This window comes from Pteropus medius, unplaced genomic scaffold (assembly GCF_902729225.1).
Source record: "Pteropus medius unplaced genomic scaffold, Ma_sr-lr_union100, whole genome shotgun sequence".
NCBI classification, from domain to species: Eukaryota; Metazoa; Chordata; class Mammalia; order Chiroptera; family Pteropodidae; genus Pteropus; species Pteropus medius.
This window is the reverse complement of record NW_024349800.1, coordinates 12,461,263-12,481,850: the sequence shown is the minus strand read 5'-3', so window position 1 is coordinate 12,481,850 and position 20,588 is coordinate 12,461,263. Positions and strand designations below refer to the sequence as shown.

At 34.1% G+C, this 20,588-nt stretch overlaps 1 pseudogene; it reads right to left on the bottom strand.

The window, feature by feature from the left end:
* Positions 1-1,712: 1,712 nt before the first annotated feature.
* On the bottom strand, positions 1,713-1,831 carry LOC120622157 (uncharacterized; annotated as a pseudogene).
* Between the last annotated feature and the right edge of the window lie 18,757 nt (positions 1,832-20,588).

Here is a 20,588-nt window from a genome sequence, read left to right as displayed (position 1 = left end):
TTTAGAAGGTAGACGTTTATTTTGTAGAGGAATTATGCCTAAAGAAATGGTTTGAGTCTCTTTTGCCTTATTTTATTTGGTTTTTAGTTTACTCTTGCGCATTTCAACAGCATAAAAGATTTGTAGTAATAAATCTCAGAATAGGAGGAAAACACATGAGATCACTTTCTCAGTCTCCTCATCAGGCAGGTAAGATATTATTTATATGTTTTACAGAATAAACAACAGAACTCCAAGGGAGGAAAAGAGATTTTCTTCAGTCAAGTGACGGCAAAGTACAGAACAGAACCCAGGTATCAAGTCTCTCATTTCTATAATCTTTTTCAGAATACATACTTCTGATTTCTTAAAATTCAAATCTAATATATGTATCCAAAATTTACTTTGAATTTTAAAGTTGTCGGTGACAAAGAATGGAGTTTAAGTTATATACTTTTTCATGTGATTTTAAGGTTATTAAAAATATGAGGTCAAAAAGTTTTATCCATCAGTTCTGAAAATACCTTCATTTGACTATGATTGACAATTTTAAAAAATGATTGACAGTCTCTGATGAGCAGTGATAAAAATGACAACCTTAAGTATTTTGAACAAGTTATATTTTAAAGGAATTAAGTTGCTAATGGATTAACAGTGGTCAATGAAGAAAATCGACCGTTACTTTTTATGTTACTGGATTTTCATTCTTCATAGAACACTGATATTAATCCTCACAAGTTCTTCCTGAGATTCCAATGAAACAAAATTGGCTTCAGATACGATTTTATTATGAACTTCAAGTTAACCCATTAGGTCAGTCACTGTGCCTTAGGATATCGATAATTCACTGCAGAACATGAAGGCACTTTTTTCATTATCTACTATCAGCTTTTTGAATACACATAGTATTTTTCTCAAATGCATGCAAAATGATTGAGCAATTAAGCCAAAATTATTTCCAGATATTATTCTCCCTCTGGACTCAGCTCTACATTATGATTCTGAGTAGTTTTCTAATGAGTGAGCAAATTCTTTGGTCTTACAACATAAAGTTAAATGTACCCATTTTTAGTTCTAAAAGAAAATTGAAACTTCAGGTATGCGACTCATTCATCTAGGACCTTAGCCAGGAAAAAAGGATGATATCTGAAATATCTAATGTAGATAAAAGTCAATTCAAGTATACTATTAACAAATCTCCCAGTAAAAGTCAATTTTGTCTCCTAACCTAATTTTTTTCCCCTAAATTTCTCCATTTTTGTCATTGGTACTAATATCCTTTAAATGAATAATTATCAGCCTATATTTATCTTGCCTTTTCACTCTCTCTATATAGTTACAATTTATTTCTATATATTAGTAGTTTTCCTTTTATAACATTTCTTGTTATAATGGACTCCTTTACGTCCAAAAACAAACTCTCACTAGTTCAGGCTCAACAGTAGTAACATGCATGAAAAAGCACAGGAATCACAACTGACGATACACTCATCTTGAGTTGCAGTATTAAAAAAATAGAAAGTTTAGAACAATATGATTATAACAGGCTTTGGAATTTCATGCTCTGGATTTGAATCTTGATTTTCTGACCTTAACTCACAGCCAAGTTTCTCATCTTTATTTTTTTATTTTATTTTATTATTTTATTTTTTTTTTAGGTGAGGCAACCGTTGGTTGACCTCACAGATTGCAAGGACCTTGTCATCTTACAATCTCTTATTTTTTATTTTTTATGCCTACAGCACCTGGTATTCCTAGGTAGTCTCCCATCCAAGTACTAACCAGGCCCGACCCTGCTTAGCTTCCAAGATCAGACAGGATTGGGCTTGTTCAGGGTGGCATGGCCATAGACTCTCATCTTTAAAATGGAAATAATGATAACTATTATTTATTGTGTGTTTACCATGTGTCAGGCTATAAGCACCTTATATGTCTTATTTGTTTTAACCCTTATAATAACTTTGCTAAATAAATAGCATTATTATTATATCATTTTAGAGAGGAAAATAATGAGGGCAAATTAATTTTTCCAGTATCACACAGCTAATATACCATAGTACATGAACTCCAACACCTGTTTGCAGACATCAGAGTCTATGTTTTATCCACTGAGCCTTGAGTGAGATTATGCATGTTCACCACTGACTGGGCTAGACACAAGGTGGGTGTTCAGAAAATGCTGGTTTCATTCCTTATAATTGAATTGTATAATGTGCTTGTTAGAACACACTTTAACTACTGGCTTCATACCTAGCTACCATGTTATGAATGTTCTGTAAGCTAAAGTGAGTTTAACCATTTGAAGAATGAGCAGGATCTTAAAATGCACCATTATTATCAACAGTGAAGTATTAGGCACACTTAATCTAAAGAATGAAAGTCCTTGAATAAGCATGATACCTGTCGTCAACGTGGAGGAGATTACGTGTTGTGCAAGACCCCAGTGGAATGGAAATCGGTGGACAAATGAAATGTACAAAAAAAAAGGTATTTTAAACCAATGAGAAAGTTCTTTCTACAATCAGAGTTATACTTCATTTTTCTGATTCAAATCTATTGTTTATTCTTTACAAGCTCTTTCTGTTATTCTCCCTTCTGAACTACTTTCCCATGTAGTTTAGACTCTATGGCCCATGTTTTCATATGCTTAGATGCTTTTATTCTTTTGTTTTCTATTCTCTTGTTTTTATACCTTGTCCTGGAACATTCGGCTTCTAGAGATGCTTAAGCCCTCCCCTTCTTAAAACAATGTCGCCCTTGAATACACATTCTCCTCTAGTTACCATTTATTGGTTCTTTTGTATTGGTAAAAGTCTTAAAACATCTTGAAAAAGGATTCTATAGTGGCTATTTCCACTTCCTTGCATCCCATTTATTTCTCACCCTACTTTAATCTGGCATCTGGTTCCACTACTTCACTGAGTCTACTTTCACTAACATCTAGATTGCCCTTACTATTATCAGATCCAGTGAAACATCTGCTGTGCCTATCTCGCTTCATCCTCTGGTGGTAATTGGTGCTGTTGAATACTCATTCCTTCCTGTAATTCTCTTCCCCCTGAGCTTCTGTGACCCCCCCTCTCCTCGAATCTTCTTTCTTTCTATTTTTCTATTCTACTATTTTCTTGTACTCTTGTTTCTCCACCCAGATTTAATATCTTATGTACTCTCTCTAAAGGATATTAATCAAACTAAAAAAATTAGGTATCACGCATGCCCTAATGATTCTCAGTTTTCAAGCAAGAACTATAAGAATCAGAATACCACCCTTCTATGTCAAACTGCTTTGTGAATATTTCCACACTTCTGAATCTGATGCCACTGTCTACACTCAGTTTTTCATCCTTCCACTGGGACTTCCTCCTTTTCCTTTGCTGTCTGTCTCTGAATGTGGTACCATATTGCCCTGGCCAGAAATCTTAAGAGTCATTTTTTATTTTTTTCTCCTTCTTTTCCCCACATCTACTCAGTCAAAAGGTATTCTTTCATTTATTCAAATGAAAGCACTTGTTATGTACTATGACAAAAGAAAGATGCATAAAGAGTAGATTACACAATAATGTAGACGCAATATTACGACGTACATAATGTATTAAGTAAGCTCAGAGAGTCTGGTTGAGTGGACCTGCCTAATGCCTTTAAGCTCATTCTTTCCTTTTTCACAATCCTGTTTTTATTCTACTTTGCTGCAGTAGCTTCTTGTTCTATGCAGTTGGGCCCTTTAATCCACCCTCCTCACTGTTGTCAGAGTGACCTTTATAAAATGCCATTTTGATCATATCACTAGCTGACTTTCCAACCTTAAGTGATTCTCAAGACTGTCATGCTATAGTTCACGGTTCATAGCTTAACATCCAAAGTTCTTCACATTTAGACCCCAGACTTGTTTCTAGCCTCCTCTTAGACTGTTGCTCTACTTGTTTTCATTACTTCTTCATATGGTGTCTTTTTCCTGGAGTGTGGGAGGTTGTTTCATATCTGTACCTTCTTGCTTATTACCTTTTCATAGAATTCACTTCCCTTTATATTGTTTATCTAGCTAATTTTCATGAAGTCTTTCCTGACAACTGACCGCTTTAAGCCTTATTGAGACAGTCTTCCTTTGTTTTCATATCTCCTTTGATATACCACTGTCATATAAGCTATTAATTCACCATGTATTTATGGAACACCACATATTATACTTTAATTTACTTGCCCCTTTTCCTCACTGCATTGTAAGTTTCCTGAGAGGAGAGATTATAACCCATTTTAGGCTTCAGTCACAGAACCTAGTATAGGTAGATAGATATATACATGGCATGCAATAAATCTATGTTAAATGAGTGAATTCCTATCACAAGAGTCACTGAAAGAAATATATCATATTGATAAAATTTATGAGAAGATCCATAGTTAGTTACTAGGATCACGGGTCCTAGAGGCTGGCTGTTTATATAAATCATGGGTTTATCATTTACTAGTTCTGTGTCCTTAGAAAGTTTACCTAACCTCTCTAGGACTCTACTTCTATAAAATGTAGATGATAGTAGTCTCTATAGAATTGGTAGAAGATTACATTAATTCATACATGTGAAGGACTTAGAACAAGATCTGGCCATAGTGAGAACTCAAGATCATCGATAGTTGTAACCAGGGCTCCAACATCCACAAAATGCCAACTTCATTATTATATACTAGGATTTAGAACTAGATATCTTGTTAATTTAATTGATCTTCGACATTCCTTCAAACTCTTAGGCTCTATGTATTTAAAATAATCAAATCATATATTTCATGTAGTATTTGAGTGGTATGGGTTATTATAATAAAGAATATAAACTTTGTTGAAAAGCATGATACATTTTTTGGGGGTGGAACAGTGGCAAGATTGAGAATAAGCTAGATCTGATATGTGCTAAAGAAACAGAAATCAATTTAATATTTAGGCATACCCCATCCCTTGTTGATTTCCTTTATCTCCAGGAAAACTATAAATCAATTTTTTTCAAAGCCTGAGAGCACATGAAAAATTCAGGAACAATCCAGATAGGTTTTTGTAATGTAGGTATGACTCTAGGAGCAGGAAGAATCTTGTGACAGTGTTATAACTTGATACCTTACATATAGTTGAATAAGCATCCCTACATTTTTATTGAGAATTTAACATACCCCTAGACCATAAGATAGAAAGACAATAAAGTACAGTTCTGGCCCTTGGGGAACTCTGGAGACAGGTAGGGATAGACGGTAAAACCACTATAATACTAGAGGAGGTGAGTTTTAACAAAGATGACAGAGACTAACAGAGGTTATTATCATGACACAGAGAACTGAACTTAAATCATGCATTCAAGGGACAAAAATGGCATGTGATTTGAACCAACAATGATTTGTAGATGCTTGCCAGGCAAGAAAGAGTTGAAGTGAGTGGAACAAGGAGGCAAAAGCTCAAAGGCATACTACGTGTAGAGGGCTTCAATGAGTGTAGCATTACTGGAAGATAAATTTTGAATGGTGAAGCAATTCAATGTGAGACCAGAAAAAGAGGTTCTTGCATTTCATATTAATGTATTCTAGTCAGCACTCCAGTAAAAAAAAATTGGAATGAAAATCAGGAATCAGGGCAAGCCTATCATATTAGATGCTCTTAGTCAGATCAGAAAAATCTGACTACCATTCACTGACCACAGGGAGCCCAGCTTTCAGCCCCGGTACACCAGCTCCAGGAAAGTAAACTATTTTCAGTCCAACACACTTGAGGAGAAAGGTTTTAATATTCAGACTATGTTCTCACTGGTTTTTAAGATCCAGCAAAGATGACTCTGCAGGTGGCTAGTGTCATCAACATCATCAACTCATGGTCCCCTAGAGTGTCACACTTTATGCAAAAGTTTTCTTTAGTGAGGAGTCCTGCCTTTTATTTCGAAGATTAAAATATTCTGCATTTGGATACTCGTATTTATTGTATGAGGATAATATAACCTATGATATATGTTGATAAATCTAAAGAATATTAATTCTAGGTTACTTAGTGTTGGAAGATGAATCATTTGAATGATTTTTTTTCCTTTGTTTTGTAAACTAATAGTTATCAGATGGTAGGCAGTAAATATCAGAACAAAGTGGCAAAAAGACAGTAATTATGCATCATTTTGTCATCATTCTTCTACTGCTCCCATTAAACTTCTCTTCTATTCTCCATATGTGGCATTTATACTCATGTGAAGCTAAGCTATTTATCAGTTCCTACATTCAACTTGCTTTTTCTCACCTCTGTACCTCTTTACCCCTCCCGGATAGCTTATCTCTCAACTTTATACTCGACAAAGATCTCTTTTCTGCTAATGCCTCAAGGAAGACCCTCTTTGAGATCTCCTTTGAACTGTTTCACTTGGCAATTAAGGATCATCCATCAATTGCCTTTTTGCTCTCAGATCCCTTCCCTCCCACCTTCTACTTTGCTCTGTATTAAAGGGAGTATTTATCACATTCTCTTGACCTATGATTTTTACTTAAGTGAAGCCAATGGGAAACACTAGTGCAAGATTGGAAGGTGAGATGATGGGAGCAGACAGACAGGATATTTCCCCCCATCTTTCTCCTCATTGTGGCATCTCCAGCAGCATCAGGGTCTCATCTCTACTATGGATTCAGCTTTATAGGGTTTACTCTTCCTCTGTGGTCTCAGTTCCCGTTGGATGGTACTGGCCTCTGATTCCTTCCACTTTCTACAGTTGATAATGTCTGAATTACATCAATGTTTGGCTTCTCAGATCTTCCTTTGCCTGGGTAACCAATTCTCCATGATAAATTCCTCCCATTAGAAATTTGTGCAGTGCTTTCTGTCTTCCAGCCCGGACTCTGACTTATAGAGCACACCTTTCAATTTTTATAAGGATGTATATGCTATATTGACTGTGAATTTGTTCTATAAATCTTTCATTTGAATAAATTTAGGTATTTTGTTATCTCTAGTCAGGTTTTTAGTCACTTAAAGAAGGAGTGCTAATTTTTAATTCATTAGTTAAACTCTTTCCTAAATAGAACCTAACTGAGTATTCTTTCTGCACTTAGTAGGTTTTAAGTAAATAAAAATCAAAGTTTGTGTTTCCTTTATCTTTGCTTTTTTCTTTAAGAATTTTGTTAGTTCCCTTTACCACATTGGTTGTATTAAACTTACCATCCCAAAATATTCCACTGTCTCCAATAAACCAACTCAAATGTGCCACAGAAACACCTAAAATCTTGCAACATACTGATTTATGATAAATAAGACTTGACTGGGGATGTGGGGGAATGAAATGTAATAGTTAATATTATAAAATAAAAAAATAATATAAATTATATTTTATATTACAAATATTTTTAAAGTAATATAAAAATCATCTACAAAAAAGGTTTTATTATTATTCTGTTTGTAGAATTTTCTGTTTCCACATTTATTCACTCATTCAATGAAGGTATTGAGCTTTTCAGTAAATACCTGATATATGCCAGGCACCATTTTGGTACCATGAATACAGCAAAGCACAAAAGAGGCAAGAATCCTTACCTTCATGGAACTTAAATATGTAAGTATACAAACTTATAAACATATGAATTTTTTTTATATATGCTTTAATATGTAACAAATTAATAAGAAAAGATGAGCTAATAAAACATAAGGTTACTATTTATACTGACAATTCACACAGGAACATAAATAAACAATAACCAAATGGGAAAAAATACAACTCTTTAGTAACCAAATGCCAATTTTTAAAAAGAGAAACAATATCCCACTTTCAGATCAGCAAAATTTATATATATGTACAAACACACATAGATAGATAAATAGATATAACATCATTCATGTATAACATTTTTATTCCACTAAAAAAATTTATTACTGATCACTTTATGAAAAAAATTTAACAATATGTTAAAAAAAAAATAGTTAAAGATATTCATCTAACCACAGACACAGCTTGAGAGCGGGATTCCTGGAGCTTGTGCCTCGCATTCTGTCCTAGAGCCTATATTCTTAATAATTTTTATTTTTCAATTACACTTGACATGTAATATTATGTTAGTTTCAGATGTACACCATAGTGATTAGACATTTACATAACTTATAAAACAATCACTCTGAAAATTCAGTACCCATCTGATACCATACATAGTTACTGTAATATTATTTATTATACTTCTTATGTTACACTTTACATCCCCGCGACTATTTTGTAAATACTAATTTATACTTCTTAATCCCTTCCTCTTTTGCACCCACCCCCCAACCCCCTCCCCACTGGGGACCATCAAAATGTTCTCTGTATCTATATGTTTCTGTTGTTTCTTCATTTATTTTCTTCTTTAGATTCCACATATAAGTGAAGTCACATGGCATTTGTCTTTCTCTGACTTACTTCACTCAGCACAATACCCTCTAATTCTATCCATGTTGTTGCAAATGGCAAGATATCATTCATTTTTTTTTAATAGCTGAGGAATATTTCAATATATATATGTACTACCTCTTCTTTATCTATTTACTCATTGATGGACGCCCAGGTTGCTTCCATATCTTGGCTATTATAAATAATGCTGCAATGAACATATGAATGCACATGTCCCTTCAAAGTAGTGTTTTGGGTTTGTTTGTATAAATATCCAGAAGCGGGATTACTGGATCCTTCTTCGTCTCATATTATAGCCTTTGTTTTAAAGCCTATTTTGTCTAGCATAAGTATTTCTACTCTAGCTGTTTGCTTCATTTCCATTTTCATGAAATATCTTTTTCCACTTCTTTACTTTCAATCTGTGTGTATCTTTTGATCTGAAGTGAGTATCTTTTAGACAGCATAGGTAAGGGGCTTGTTTTCTTCAAAAGCCACCCTATTTCTTTTGATTGAAGCATTTAATCAATTTATATATAAAGTAATTGCTGATAGATATGTAGTAATTGCCATTTTATTATTTATATTTTTGATCTTTTTTATTTCATCTTCTTCTTAAGGAAGTTCCTTTAACATTTCTTGTAATACTGGTTTGGTGGTGATGAATTCCTTTAGCTTTTTCTTGTCTGGGAAGCTCTTTATTTGTCCTTCTAAATGATAGCTTTGCTGTGTAGTGTAATCTTGGCTGTAGGTCCCTGCTTTTTATCACTTTGAATATTTCATGTCAATCCCTTCTGGCCCACAAAGTTTCTGTTGAGAAATCAGCTGACAGTCTTATGAAAGTTCCCTTGTAGGTAACTAAGTGCTCTTGTTGCTTTTAAGATTCTCTCTCTTTGTCTTTAATCTTTGGCATTTTAATTATGATGTGTCTTGGTGTGGGCCTCTCTGGGTTTATTTTGTTTGGGACTTTGTGCTTCCTGAGCCTGTATGTCTATTTCCTTCACCAGGTTAGGAAAGTTTTCCAATATTATTTCTTCAATTAGGTTTTCAATTCCTTGCTTTTTCTCTCTTCTTCTGGTACCCCCTATAATGAAAATGTTGGTACACTTGATGTTGCCCCTTAAACTATCCTCATTTTGGGGGATTCCTTTTTCTTTTTTGCTGCTCTGATTGGATGTTTTCTACCTCTACTTCCAAATCGCTGATTTGATCCTCTGCTTCATCTGATCTTCTGTTGATTTCCTCTAATGTATTCTTCATTTCTGTTATTGTATATTTTATTTCTGACTGGTTATTTTTCATGTTTTCTATTTCTTTGTTAAAGTTCTCACTGAGTTTATCTACTCTTAATGAGGTCATTGTGCATCCTTATACAGTGTTTTGAACTCTGAATTGCTTTTCTCCATTTTGTTTAGTTCTTTTTCTGGATCTTTGTTTTGTCTTTCATTTGGGACATGTTTCTTTGTCTTTCCATTTTGACTACCTCCCTGTGTTTGTTTCTATGTATTAGGTAGGGCTGCTATTTCTCCCAGTCTTAGTAGAGTTGCCTTGTGTAGTAGGTGTCCTGTGGGGCCCTGTGGCACAATCATCCTGGTCACCTGAGCTGGGTGTTCCCTTGTGTGGGTTGTGTTTACCCTTCTGTTGTAGTTAAGCCTGGGTTGCTGTTTGCATATCAATGGGAAGGATTGACCCTCAGGCCGATTGGTTGTGAGGACTGGCTGTGACTACGGTGGAGAAGCTGTTATATAGGGACAGACCCTACAGAGCAGAATATGCTTTAGCAGGGCTCTGGTGCCTGCCCAGTCTGACCTATGGGTGTCATTTGTGGAAGTTGGGTAGTCCTCTGGTGTGACCTGAAGTTGACCACCGGGTATTTTGGTTCTGGGGCCTCTTAGGAGGGCCTCTGTTGCAGTCCAAGATCAACTGTTGCCTATGCCCTGCCTGAGGCCACTTGGTATGAGCTATAAAGTGATCTTCAGATAGTTGTCACTTATGCTGGGCTTGGAGGTGCTAGGAAGGGCTAAGCTGTGAACCGAGGCCAGCTGCCACTAGTGCCAGGCTGAGGGCTGCTTAGCAAGAGGTACGAAGCACACTGAGGCCAGATGCTGCTTGTTTGGGGTTTGTGAACATTTGAGAGATTTTCAAAAAGTTCACAACATGAATCAAGTCAGGCCATTTGTATGGAAAAGCCACTGGAAGTGGCTTGGGTTGGCCTGCAATTCAGGTGAGGCGAGGCCTCAGGGAATCACGGGAGCAGAGAAAATGGTGTTAGCCAGATTGATGGAAACACAGATATGATGCTCACCTGTGTCTTCAGGCTGGATCGGGAAAGGTTCAGCAAAGGAAAAAGGGCTTCTGTCAGTACTTCTCCTGGGAGGAAGCTACTCCTCCATCCCTTGTCCCGAAGCCAGACAATTCGATTCCTCTCTGTATGTCACCCATCAAGCTGCTGCCTCAGCACTGGAGCTCAGAGTGGATGAGTCCACAAGCGAGTAAGTCCCTGCATGGGCCCTTTAGGAGGAAGGCCTGGAACTCCACAGCCCTCTGTCTCACTTAGCCACAATTTCTGCAGGTTTTCACAGCCAGAAGTTGTGGGGACTTCTTAGTACTGGTACCCTGGGCTGGGGATCCTCATGTGGGGGTGGTCCCCTGGCTCTCCCAGAGGGACCTCCACAGCCAAGATAGCCTTCCCAATTTTAATCTTCACATGCGGTTGTTGGACCTATCTCGAGGTGGCTTCTGCATATCCTTGGTTATAGAACTGTTCAGCTAGACTTCAACTGATTGTCAGTGATGGCTGTTCTGTAGTTTAGTTGTAAGTTTGATGAGGCCGTGACAGGAAATGGGCACAGCATTTACCTACTCTGCCATCTTGACTGGAATAGAGCCTACACCACCCGCCACCCTAAGTTGTCTTTTTTTATGAGGAATGCAAGACTGTTCCTGAAGCATTGTTTGTGATAGCAAGAGATAGCAAAAAAGGAAATTATATGCTCGGCAATAGGAGATGGGTTAAATAAATTATAATTTATCCATACTGGAACACTAGTAAGCTTTTAAAATGCTTTTATTATATTTGTTGACAGAATATGTCATATTTAAAAAAGTGTGTTTAAAAATATGCATTCAGCGGGATTCCATTATGAGGATAATAAGATTTTAACCTTATGTTTTGTTTTGTTTGTTTTACTTATTTTTCCCACAATGAAAATAATTTGCTTTATAATAACATAATGTTATATAACTGTAACATGTAGGCCATGTTTGGCTTGTAAAGTCAAGATTCTGGGACTGAGATCGGGCAATAATAGTACCTTATACAGAAGTCTGTCTTATTAAGGCTTTCTGACTGGATGTGTTACGTTTTTAACATGAATCAATTTAACATAAATATCGTATATATATTTTAAAGGATCTGAAAGAGAAGTACCTTTCTAAGTATACCTATATAGTTCGCTTGCAAAAATTCTTAAAATAGCTTTTACCCATTAAAATCTTAAGAGGATTGCACAGGCTAAATTAGTGCCTGGATTGCAAAAAGCCATAATGAACTTAATATTATTGCTTTCTAAAATATAGACCAATTCTTAATAGACTATTTTACAATAGAAAATGCCTTTAGGGGTCAGTATAACAAAATTAAGATCAGTTTATAAAGCCCTACAAAAGGCGGCCTGGTGGTAGCATAAAAATGTCCAGTGTAATTATTCGTGAGTTCGTTTACTCACACACCATTTCCCTTCCCAGGCCAGGCTTGGTTTGTAAAGAAATGGACTGACAGATCTCTGTCTTTTCTTCTAAAAATTGCATTTATATTCTGCTGTTTTTCTAATGTATAAAGGCTACTTAAATTTATCTACTTAAATCTAAATTTGTTGGATCTGAGATGTGAGAATGATTGTTTGGGCAGTTATTACTGCCCAGTCTCAGTCTCAGAATCTTTACTGAGGTAAATTTAAAAACAGCCATTACGCTGTAAGATCAACGAGCAGGAGATCTCTCAGTGGCTTATTGTTCTTTCTCGTCTTCTTTCCATGGTCCAGACTGAGATCCCTGTTACTCAGTGTGGAGTCTGCTGCTTTATCTCTTTGCATCTTTAGTAGCCTCATTCCTGATTGGTCTCTGTTCTCAGATCTAGCATCCTTTTTACCTTCTTAATGCTCAAGACTGGCTTAAGCAGATGCTCCATTTATTACATGGCTCAGCCTTCTCTAGTCGAGTGCAGAGATTAGCTGAACAATTGGCTGAACATGTAAGAACATATATATGGCATCAAAAATTTGAAATTAAAATGGCATTGAGATTTGATAATTAGGTTCTTTAAAGATATACCTTAGTTGTTTTTTCCTGCAGTAATATTTATCAGCCAACCACGATGAACTCCCTGTTCAGTGCTTTGTTTTTTAAACTAGGTCGTATTACAATACGCCTTTCATCAAGAAATATGTTTATAACTAAATACAAAAGTATTTATGAATAGCATTTTATGTGTTGAGTTCATTCATATTTGCAGGCACTATCTCAGGCTGTCTGGGTGGTTCCATAATTCATTGTCATAGCAGTGCTCACCAAGAGTTGGAATTGATTTCCAGTTAAGATAAGACTTTCAAAGAGAAAGCCTAAAAGAAACTTTATTCCTAAAGTGGGGTAAGCGAGATTTCTGATTTGTACAGAAAGTACTGAAATTGTTGACTTGAATTATGTGAAGGTCTGAGGATGCGTTGAAATTATTTATTGATCAGAGTTAATTTCAGCTTTCAATGTTAAACATCTTTTCTCCTGGCCCTCAGAGTGAAGACTTACCCTTGTCTTGAGGTCTGCTATTGATATGCTTGGGTGGAAGAAACAAGTACTTTCAAGAATAGTCCTTTTATAATTGCTCACCAATTTTTAAAATTTCTTCTTTGGCTTCTGTGTTAACTCTATTTTCGAACTCAAAAAAAAAAAAGTTCAGCGATAATATTTCTCTTGATTAATGTGTGCCTAGTCCTCCAAAGAGAATATTGATCTCATTGTTAAAACATATTTAGAAAAAAGTTTGTTTTGGGTTTTTACTTGAAAAACTGTATATCAAAATAGTAAAAGTTGTGGTTAACTTTCAATGGTAAAACAAATGTAGGTGGAAAAGGAAAACATACATTTTAATATAGTCACCAGAACCTAGTGTGTGGAAAAAGTCCTAAATTTCATCGTGGGCTCTTTCACACGTTAGTTCGTGAATGAAAGGTGCATGGTACATAAATAGTTTATACTGAGTGAAGAAGCTAATTAACATACCAGTAGTAATCCACTTAATATTAGTTAAAGGAATAGCTTCCCAAAGGAAGAATTGTGTTATACTTGAAATCATCACTAGTCATTTAAATTGACATTGGACAAAGCATTAGAGGACAGGCAATAGGGAATATACCTTTATTGGCAGAAAGAAGGAGTGGAGAGAAGGTGTAAGAACAAAAAAAGGCAGATGAAAATTACTCAGAGGTTTATGGTATGGTATTTATTTTTCTGATTCTGTGAAAATAAACCTTAAATGATATATAATTTTATGCTTTTGCATTTTTATTGTTACCTAATATTACCTAATTTTTATTTAAATGAAATACATGAGGCAAGTAACCTGTGGGAGAAATTTGTTATGGTCTGACAGCTTAATCTGCTTGAATGTTTTAAGATATTCTAACTAAGACATGTACATGAAATTTAACTGTATATGTAAATATTATAAATAATGTTTTATCAAACTTACTGTTATTAAGGATTCCCTTAAGATTTAGAGGTTTAATCACTTTGTACTACTCCTCCATCATTATAGTGTGCCCCACATGAATTACTTAATTCTAGGCATATATTTCTATTCTTAGACACTTTATTGAAGTCCCCTAGTCAGAAAAAAAATCTATATTGGAATGTTAGCGGTAAACCTCAGTTGCATAAATAATGGTGATCCTGTGTAATGAATAATTTAGGCATACTTTAAAAATAATTCATCAGGAACAACATGTGCGTAGGAAACAGGATGAAGTGCTAGCATATGAATACTATTCAGCATTTCTTGTGAAGAATGTTGCGTTTTGTAACATCACTTTGTTAACTATGTTTCTTGGTCCTCACGAGCTCCATCAAAAATTGGTGGTTTCAGAAAAACCATAGCATTATCAGCCCATTCAAGTTTGAATAGTTTAAGTTGGAACAAAGACAGTTAAATCAGTGGTCTGTCTCTAGCAACAAAATCTAGAATTTAGAAATAGTGCTAACATTGTAACTGATTCCCAATCTACAAATTAACCAACATCTCTCTATTATAAATCTGATATCACCTTTGAGTCTATGTCCTTCTTTAGTTTGATAGTTAACTCAGTGGTTTTCAATTAGAGATAATTTTGTCCCCCATCCTCAGGTTACACTTGGCAATGCCTAGAAACATCTTTAGTTGTCACATTGGGTGTGAGAGTATCCAGTGAGTAGAGTCCGAGAATGCTGCTATATCTCCTACAATGCATGAAACAACCCCCGCAACAAACATCTTCTGACCAAAAGTGTCAACAGTGCCTAGGATAAGAAACTGTTACGAACTCAAGGTTTCTCAATCTTTCATTTGAGAGAGAGAAATCCTGAATAGTTTTAGAGGTCTAGTCCATCCACTTTTTTTGTTATGGTAAAGTCTTGTAAAGCAACCAAACTTTAGCAAAGATTCTCTTCCATGGTAGATCAGAACTTATAAACTCAGAGTCTAAAAGGGACATGGCAGGTAATATAAACAGAGTTAAGCAGTCACGATCATGTTTGCCCTATTCTGCCCATTTTAAGGGAGCACCACTGTCCACATCCAGGAATTTGTAGCCAGGCAGGAACAAAGGCCTACTGTTATGAGAGCTGCTAATTTTTAAAGAGAAGTCAGAAATTTAGATTTTTTTTTTTTAGTGTGAAGTCCCCTACATTTTAATTGTCTCTAATTCTATGTTTAACAGACTAGAAAGGACAAATAAAATACAACAAATCAAATTTAGTCTTCTGGCCATCAGGTTTTTACCTGTCTTCTCAGTTCTAATTTTCATGGGCATATTTATTCATTCACTCACTCACTCACTCCATTCACTTAACAGACACTAATTGAGAACCTATTATGCTGATGGTGTAAAGGATAACTAGAATTATACAGGAGAACACAATTTTTGATTATTCTGAAATGGGGATCAAACTGACTCTTCTAATTCTTATTAATGTGTTTTGCATTAATCAATCGACTGATTGATAGACCTGTGTCATTTTCTTGAGCAATTTTTCCTATTAAAATGTCAACACACATCTGGGTATCTCATTCCTCAGATGACCTTTAGTAGCTCAGAGTGACTCAGGGATGGCACTTTGAAAATCAAAAGTACTAAATTTAATGGCTTAGAGACTTTTTACTCAACAATTTATATTTTCCTCTTTTTCTTTTTCTTCAACTTTTTTTTAACTTATGTCTTTCTTCATTTTACCACAACTAAATGACTTAAGGACTTAGGAATCTAAATATTTAAAAACACTTTAGAAAGTATAAACCAAACCTGATAGAATGAGAATTTTGCCTTTAAAATCAATGTCATTTTCATAGATCCTACTATCCTGATTTGTGTGTTGGGTGCTGTTTTAAAAAACTCGTGTCTAATAATTTATTTAATTTTTGAAACAATCCTGGGAGATTTTTTTCATTTCATAGATGAGGAAACTGAGTCACAGATAGATTAAGGGAGTTGATCATTATCACATAGCTAGTAAGTATTGAAGCCAAAATTTACATCTTAGCTGTCCGTGGCAAAGCCCTTTCTTTTCACCATTATTCAAGAAAGAATAGAATAAATACACATTCTTAAAGCTGAAGTGAGAGGGCAGGAATGGAAGAAAAATAAGTTCTGCACTTCCCCCATTCTAATGAGTCTTCACAGAGTTTAATTTTTGCTCTTTCTTCAGGCTCTAACACACACACACACACACAAGCACGCACGCACGCACGCACGCACCCCTCATTCAGACATACTCGGACATCAGATCTCTAAGAACGTTTGCACGGGATGATCCATAGCCACAGTACTGCATCTGGTAGTAAAGGGATTACATTACTCCTCTCTGTCAGAGTGTGTTAACACTGGCTCTCCACCTCCACTCTGTGATGGTGAGAATTAGGATAAGTAATGGTCTTCCATACTCTCTTCTAAGTAATTAACCCAACTTATACACAATTTTATCTTTTAAATCTAACACAATCATCAATGGAAATTGTTGTTTAGCTAAAATTCAAACTATTGAATCTCTTTTATATTTGCGGATTTTTAACAATTAAATTTCTCTACTTGTAAGTTTTAATTTTAGAAAATAAAAATGTAAACTCGAAACAAGGTTAGGAATTAGGAAACTTTACTTAAGTATGTATGTATTCTATTAATATAATAGAAACAAGACTTATTTATGAATCAAGGCTTATTCTTAGGCAATTCAAGGAAGGAATTTTCTTCCAAAAAAAAAAAAACACCCTGTTTCCATACAGTAAAGTGAACTCATTGCATTAGTCATCTACTGTGTTAAGAAACTAGTAATTGTTTCTTATGCTTTTCAAGCCTCTTAATTTAGTAAACCTATAATTGAAAAGTGAAATTTCGCAATAAAATAATATAACTCAGTTCATGTTGCTATGGGAAAGTAAAAGATTTCCTCCTACTTTAGTTTATTAATTTTCAAATAATGCTTAAGGGCTTGTTATGATAGGTCTTTACAAGGTAGTAAATATATAGTTATCCAGACTGTCTGGGTTGAAAACTAATTAATATTAGAAACTGAAGCATTTAAGCTTGTTATTTCTGCAAATCAAATAACTTCAAATACAATTTTCGTATTAAATCCAATGTGCAATGATCCAGGGATATCCTCTCAATGCAAGCTGTAATCTAAAACATCTCTTTTCCTTATTATTGTTGGTAAGCAAGCCAACTAGAACTTTAAAATGTGACATTAAAAAGGGAAGTTGGGGAGACAGGTAGTGAAAGCAGCAATATAAAAAGAACAAAAGAAAGTGAAAATGAAGCTATTCAAACAATTTAAAGTTTCTTTGAATGTCAATTTGCATGGAGGTAGGACAGAAAGAAGATACATTATTCTAAGGAAATATCTAACACTATATCAACCAGAAGGTATGTTTAAGACTAAGTGAATAGGGTTTTCTATAATTTTGACTAGTCCCACTTGCTTTAAGTCTTGTGGCAATGATATTTTCAACAGAGCCACACATTTTTAATTTGTGTTAACATAAAGTAGTATGTATAGGAAAGGGAAGTTTTACTATTCAAAAGGAAAACAAACATAGGAACACAAAAAATCTCACATTTTTGTTCATACTTTTAAATGATTAAATTATATTAGATTTTATTTATTTTATTTCATTAAATGTATTGGGGTGACATTGGTTAACAAAATTATATAGGGGAGGGAAGCAGTAGGTAAAAGTAAAAGTGGTCAAACATTTGGTGGTGGAAAGAAATCTAACTTTGGATAGTGAACACACAATGCAATATATATATGACTTACTGTTAAATGATACACTTGAAACTTACTTGATTTTGTTAGTCAATGTCACCCCAATAACTTTCAATTAAAAAATTTTTATAGATTTCAAGTATGCAATTCAATAATATGTCATATGTATATTGCATTGTATGTTCACCACCCCAAGTTAAATTTCCTTCTGTCACCATATATTTGACCTCTTTACTCCTATCTACCTCCCCCTCTCCCCCTTTCCCTCTAGTAACCACTAAACTGTTGTCTGTGTCTATGAATTTTTGTTTGTCTTGTTCATTTGTTGCTTTCAGTTTTATATTCTACATATAAGTGAAATCATATGGTTCTCAACTTTTTCTGTCTGACTTACTTATTTCACTTAGCATGATAATCTCAAGATCCATCCATGTTGTCACAAATAGCAATATTTCATCTTTTCTTATGACTGAGAAATATTTCATTGTATATATGTACCAATCTTTACCCAATATATTAGATAAAAAAATAATTCTAGACAAACTCTTTAAAAAGATAAATGAAGTTTCATTGCCATTAAATAATTCCAAGGCTTAGAAATAAAAAAAATGTTTTAAAAATATAGCAGATACAAAACACTGTAACTGCACAGTAAAATAGTATTAGGTTAATATTTATTTAATAAATTAGGTGAATATCATGATACACATAGTAAGTGGAAGTGAGGAAATTGTTAAAAATGTTTGTGTTTGTGGGTTTGAGGGTTCGATAGCAATCCTATAAAATATTCTTTAAAAAATGGCATAGGATTATAATTTATGCAATTGATATATTCTTAAAAAGTTATGGATAATCAATTTTTAAATGAAAACTTTCCTCATGATAAGAGATAAAATATTTTAAGAGAAATCTCCTGTTTTATCCTTCCATAAACTTATTTATCTCATTTTAATATTTAGTCTATATTTTAGAAACTGGTTCACACTGAGACACACTTTTTGATAATGAATTATTTGTCAAAAAGTGAATTCCTTTAGGCTAAACCCAATTTGTTTTTATTCATTTTTGTCCCACATTTGAAACATTTTCCTTAGTTTTGGACGTTATTCAATGATGGCAATTATTTGTGAGCAGGAAATAAAGAAGAATAAGAAATGTGGCTGGGGTGAATACAAGTGAAATGAAATGTTTATTACCTTGGTTAACGTCTTAACATTGTTGACATAAAGTGGTGGAGGAGTGTTAGTTCTTTTTAGTAAGAATTATCCAATATTCTTAGATTATATCCTTCTTACTAATGTTCAATGTCCTTTGACCACCAATAAAATGATAGTAATAGTGTAATAAAATACATAATTTTGTGTTTTGTTTGTAATGGCTTTAATTGGAAAAATTTAAAATGGTAACCCAATGGTAGTCTACGGAGTATTTATTTATTTATATTAATGTACATTGTGTGTGCGTGTGTGTGTGTATATATATGTATATATATATATATACACATAGAAATTATATACATAGAAATATACATATATACATAGAAATTACTAAAATCCAAATGCCTGGGAATCGCTGTTCTAAAATGTCCATTTTAAAATCATCTCTTAACATTTAATTAAAGCTGAAAGTAGTAAGGGACTCAAGAAATTCTATTTGTGTGTGTGTGTGTGTGTGTGTGTGTGTGTGTGTATATATGTAATATATATATATTATATTATATACATATAGGAAGGGTTTGTGTGTAACTGGTACCACCTATATTTCAAATAACTCTGTTCTATGCCTCCTAAGCAGGGATAGGGTAAGCATATGCTTCTCAAGCACTGAAAAAATTAATTCCCCAGTTTATGAAGAAAATAATGTAACTCTAATATTCATATTGATGAAAGATTCTTTTCATTAAAAATACACTTTGCTTTTTATCCTTTAGGTATTGATTTTAGAAACCCAAAAGATGTTTTAGCCTTTATGTATAATTTCTCCTAAATTTGGCTAAGTTTAATTACTTTCCATAATAAATTTCTAATTGTGAGACTGGTTTTTAAGTCACTACTGTAGTCACAGCAATGACCTCAATAATCAGAGGAGCTCTCTTGTGGATATTTCTAAATAAAGCCAATGCAATTTTCCAGTCTAATTTATATAAAAGGAAGCGATCTAGGCCAAATAATATTCTTCTGTGTTTATATTGGGAGAAAATATGAAAACCTTCTTAACATTCAAGAACAGTTCTTACTCTATAGATTATGACATTCTATTTATATTGTATTGAAAATTCACCCATTTTCTTTAGCTATTTGCTTGCAAAATAAGGTCACATAATGTGAAATGAATTTTTTTACATAATCGAGTGTGACTGTGACATATCCTTAAAGATTATTTTTTAGAATCAATTATATTGAAAAGTTGTATGATATGTATTTTAAATCTTTATAGAAATGTGAAATAATTATTGTTATATAGATAGCTAAAATGAAAATTGTGCAACTCACTTCGCAGCACATGTAGTTTCTTATTGAGTATAAACTTGGGCTTTCCCAATTTTTAACAGAAATGTGCACACATATTGTGGAATAAAGCGTGTCACGATTACTTGTCCCATTCAGATTTGTTTCCTTCAGCTAAATAGACTCACTTTATCAAGGACACTGACATTAATTCATTCCTTTATATTGCAAATTTAAGCTTCAGTTACCTGTGCTGGTGAATGCTGCTTTTTGTAAGTATCTAAAAAAACATTGT